The following is a 6000-nucleotide window of genomic DNA, read 5'->3' as shown; positions in this document are numbered from 1 at the left end:
TAATATAGATAAAACAATTCGATTACTCGAAGAGTACGAGTGAAGCTATCATAAAAGATTGAAATAAGTAAATGCAGGTATGTCTTAACTGGTGACGTAGTCAGGGTTGAATTCCGGAATTCAAGGGATTTAAAGAAAATATTTGTAATCTATAAGATTTGATTCTTCGGTAAATAATAAAATTAGGATTCTCTTTAATTTAATGCGGTCATCTGCCTCGATCGCTTCGCTATAAATCAACCTCTTTCGTTCCTTTTATTTTCATCACTCATATACTTTCTTCCTCAATCTATTCTTCTAAGGATTGTGAAAATGCTCAATCCAGTTCTAATTCTGAATATTATTCTGGTCAATGCAACAATAATTCTTCTTTTTCATTTGCTACCAGAAGAATCCGTTTACTTCTATTATGCTCTAGGGATTATTGTATTCCTGATCCTCCCATGTCTTTATCTTGCTATTCGCATAAACATACACGGTTTATGATCTTTCTTGTTTGCTGCGATTTATACTCCAATTTGTATTTCGAGGCTCCATGTTTTTATTTTCTCCCCGACCTGAAGTAAAGCAATTAAGACGTCTCGAATTTGTACGTATAAAATTTTGAATGAACATAACTTAATGTTCTAAGTGGAAAGGAAAGGTAATAGCACGATTTAATTTGTTAAATTACCAGAAGTTACGAAAAAGACAGAATCATCAAGAAAATATTTTCTTGATATGTTTAGAGGTTAAGTAGAATGAAAGAATCGTGTAACATGGCACATAATGATGGTACTATGAATCATCACATTCCATTAGAAACTTAGCAGGACTTACTGTAATATAATCACGTTGATCAAGTGTCATTATATTATACTAACTCATGCATCAGTTCCCAACATTACTTCAATAACATTCATATTTTAAGCTTGAAAGTTTACAGAATATAGAAACTAACAGTTTCTATATGATGTAATACTGATAGCACGAAGAGATTAATGATTTCAGATAAGAATAGTTATAAAAATATCTCCAGAAATATGGAGGATATTTATAATGAAAGATACGATAATATCGTGGAATATCTAACATCAGCGGATGATAGAAACTATTGTCTGCAAGGGTTTAGAGTAAGGAGCAAGATATTCACTAAAGACTTTAGCAGACATTGAATCATTTTGATTCTTTGAAGTCAAACTTATTCTTTATGATTTGTCCACGGCTTTCTTCATAGTTTCGCATAATCTGTTTTTCGGTACTAAATTTTCTCTTGAATGTTTCCAATATAATGATACACAGGAAGCATGAAGAGGTATATAATTTCAGACGAGAATATTTATGAAAATATCCTCAGAAATATCGAAGATATTGATGATGATATTTTGGAATTTCTAAGTTCGATGGTTGATGGAGAAAGATTTTCTGCAAGATTTTAACATGACTTCGGAGTAAGATATTCTCTAAAGATTTCAACGGATCCAGAATTATCTGGATTCTTTGAATATAGGGTATGGTCCTTGTATTTATCCTTGGTCTCCTTCATGGTTAACTCTATCCGTTTTCCAGTTCCAGCGTTTCTGAGCTTTTTCAACATATTATTCTTTATCATCAAACTTCCGATGACTAAGGTCGTTTACGGTTGCCTACAGTTTCTGCTCCTTCACTCAGCTTTTTCAACATTCAGAGTATCGATTCGTAAACTGGGTGCCTTTTCAAAATTTCAGAATTGAAGATCGTAATTCTAGGAGATAATTGTTATATGTATACATATAACTATTGATGTAAAAATGCTACGAGATTCGAAATACTGATTGCTGATTCCCGGTAATTGGTATGGCAATTATTGTTACAGGGTATAGATGAATACAAGATGGGGTTTCAATGAATATAATGATTTTTCGGAAAGTCCAAATTCATTGAAGTTGCTGGTAATTTTACTGCTAATGTGGTGAAATATAAACGGTTTTCCGGTAACGATGACGACAGGAAAACTTATATATCGAGGTTATAATAAGGCTAATTCGAATGGAAGTTGAAGTTGATTTGTTAAAGCTGTGATAAAATTGGCTAATTTGAAAAAGAGTTGCAATGTTATTTTCGATAATAACAATGCCAAAGGAGCTAACAAAGACACGTGTTAAACTTTTACTTAGGGTCCGGGAGTTTTCAGGTGCATAACTATATGCGTCAATCTTTTCTTCCATAGATGAAGTGCGGTTGGTTCATCCTTTCAATTGAGGTGTTTTCAAGAATCATGAAAGGTTTGAACGCAGATTAGAATTGTCAAGATACAAATGGCGTTTAAGATGAAATCAAGTGGCAACTTGAAGAATTATTTAGTTTCATATATTATAATCAACATTTTAATTCATTTTAATTAATTGTCCAAAGTCATTAGTCCACAGTCGATAATCCACAGTCGATAGTCCAATAATTCATATATAGTTTAATATATAATATTCGAATTAATTAATACGTGTCGTGACCCGTATACGTCTCAGACTTGATCACAACTCAAAATATATATATTTTTATAGAATCAACCTCAACCTTGTATAGAGAACTCGATCATTACTGCATATAGAGTATCTATGGTTATTCCAAATAATATATATAGATGGGTCGATATGATATGTCAAAACATTGTATACATGTCCCGATATTTAAAGTGCGTAAATTAAATAACAGAAATTAAATGACGATAAATAAAGTGCGTAAAGTAAATAACAGAAAATTAAATGACAATAAATAAAATTGCGATAATTAAATTGCGATAAATAAACTGCGATAAATAAAATGTAATCAGTTAGCTAGGAACAGTTAGCTGGAAACAGTTAGCGTGGATTCTTAACAAGATTTTTCGCAGTTAATTTGTTTGTTTCTATCAAATTTTATTTTGTCAAATGTGTTCTTCATTATGCCACTTGTTGGATTCTGATAAATCAAAATCCGAATATGAAATTGAATGAAAATGGTTATTCTGTGGTGAACGGATTCGTATATTGGTAGATGTGAGTAGGATAGTAATTGACTGTTGAATCAGATTCGAAGAATGTACAGTACAACTTATTAATGTGAAATTTAAATGTTCCTCGGGTATTACCTACCCGTAAAAATATTTTCATCATTAACATTTTGTACAAAAGGATTTTTAATTACAATCTTTATGAAAACATATATACATATATATTTTTTTCAGATGCAATCATGGATTTAATGAGTTAATAGGATATTAACCTCATTTGATTTTCAGTTTGAGCTAGAATAAATAATCTCTAAGACTTTAGAAATTACATAATCGCCATGAAGAACGAAGATAATTGATGTAGAACGATACATATAACGATGATTATACTCGAGGTACAGAATGAGATGTTGAGGCATGTGATGTTGAAGCTTGGGTTTTTGGTGGTACTGGTATTGATATTGGTGATACTGTTGATGCCGGTGATGTTGTTGAAGCTGGTACATTTTGCACTATATTTTCCAAGGCTACAACTCAGGCGCGAAGCTCGTTGACTTCTTCTATTATACCGGGATGATTGTCGGTTCGAACGAGCGGATGAATGAGGTTTAGAATCTGAGATAGTGTATGATTGTGACAAGATACTCTGGAAATAAGAGAGAAAATGGTGTCTCGAACAGGTTCGCCGGTAAACGATTCAGGTTCATTGTCAAGAGGTGAATTCGGTTGGTGGAAGGGATCGCTTTCTTCGCGTCTCCATTGATTAAGTAGACTACGAACACATCAGATGAATTGGGGATGGCTGATTTGGTTGATTCATTCTGGTCTCACTGCTTTCGGAGCTTAGGTGAAACTCAATATCGGAATAGCTGTCGGAATCCGAGGAATTCGAACTAATTGAGGGATTCTTCTCGTATGATCAGATGAAGGATTTTCGATAAGAAATAGATTATAGGATATAGATTAGTACCCTGCAATACATAATTTACATATGCATATATAATACTAAAATCCCATAAGTTACGGAGGAATCTACGGAACATGCTAGGTAAAGTTTACAGTAACAGATATGCTAAGATATGAATTTGCAGATACGCTAAGATATGAATTTTTCTATACACTATCTATGCAATGGAGGCAGTAAGATGTGTCTAGACTTTAAGGATGATAAGCAAGTAATTTTCGACACGAAATGATAAGCAAAACTTTTGATATGCAGGCACGGTCGAAGTCCAGACCCACTAATGCATCTAAACAACTATCAGTTAGACACACTAATGCAAGACCTGGTTCGCTAAGACCACCGCTCTGATACCACATGTCATACCCCGTCCAAAATCTTCCTGAACGAATACAATAACATCTGGTACCACCGCGATGAACTGACTTCTATATGCCATAAACGACTCCATGTAAGTGAGCAAATGCACAGCAGAAGGTTTCTTTCATACCTGAGAATAAACATGCTTTAAAGTGTCAACCAAAAGGTTGGTGAGTTCATAGGTTTATCATAAAATAATAAAATTCATCATTTTGATAGACCACAAGATTAAAATCCTGCATGGTACAAATGGGCCCGAATCCTATACCCACCTGTAATGTACATGCTATATCTTTTAAATACAGTACATCTTTCTCATGCACGAAACCATTTTCATAAATCATAGTAACCGTACACATATCTTGTGCACAAAAATAACATACACATAACCCGTGTATAAAATCATTCTCTCGATATATAACATTCACATCAACTGGTGGCAATTATCATGTCCACATAATTCAATGGTGGCAATTATCATGTCCACATAATTCAATGGTGGCAATTATCATGTCTACATAATTCAATAATAATCCGCAGAACTTCTGTCTGCATAATAATTCATTCGAGGAATGTTTTGCTTGTGTCTATCTCGTCAAACATTTATAAAAGCATTTCATGTATTCGCAGTTCAAAATATATTTCAATAGCATTTAATAAAGCAGTTGTAAAAACAGCGCATGTATTCTCAGTCCCAAAAATGTAAAAAGTAAAAGGGAATCAAATAAACTCACGCATATAAATATTGTAAAACAGTTAATAAAGCATTTGCATGTATTCTCAGCCCAAAAATGTAATGAGTAAAAAGGGATTAAATGAACTCACTCTACAATATTTTGTAGTAAAAATATTCATACGACGAAACTGAACAATGCAGGGTTGGCTTCGGATTCACGAACCTATATCATTCATATATGTATTAAGAATAAATATATATATTTTATTATTAGTGATGTAGTTTATATCTTTAATAATATATAAGTTTTATTATTTATTTATATATTTTTATTTTGTACATAATTATATTAGTATAGTTAAGTTAAGTATATTAAATATATCTTTACATAAAATCTTCAATTTTTATAATTATTATCTTAACCACGCCTTTTAAACTTTTATTTTCATAATTATAATTATTTTAATAATGATAATATAGATATTACTGATAATAATGAAAATGATAGTTTTTAAGAATTACAAAAAAGATAATAAAAATAATATTAATGATAATAACTTTTAGTAGTAACAATACCTATAATGAAAGTTGATATTAATAATATAAATGATAATATTTATAATAATAATAACATGAATAGTAATAATACAATAATAATAGCACTAATAATAATATTATTAATAATGCTAATACTAATAATTTTTAAGATTTTAATAAAACTACATTTATTGATTTTTATATAGATAATAATAATAATGGTAACAACATTAATGAAATAACAATACTTTTAATGATACTAATAATAATGATAATAATAATAGAAACATTAGAAAACTACCTTAATGTGATAAGTCTTAAAAAAAAACGACCACGCCCGGGCTCGAACCCGCGACCTCTTGTTATCCCGGCAACACCCCATACCACTCCTCCGTTCCTATTTTTCTGACCTACATCGCGATTTTAATTTATTTAACCCGATAACTATTTTATTAATTCATAACTATTAAATCCCATTAGAGGCCTAAGAAAAATAACCCACTTATTCATAGAGGAGTC

Source organism: Rutidosis leptorrhynchoides, chromosome 9, assembly GCF_046630445.1.
Source record: "Rutidosis leptorrhynchoides isolate AG116_Rl617_1_P2 chromosome 9, CSIRO_AGI_Rlap_v1, whole genome shotgun sequence".
Taxonomy (NCBI): domain Eukaryota; kingdom Viridiplantae; phylum Streptophyta; class Magnoliopsida; order Asterales; family Asteraceae; genus Rutidosis; species Rutidosis leptorrhynchoides.
Note: the sequence above shows the minus strand (reverse complement) of the source record.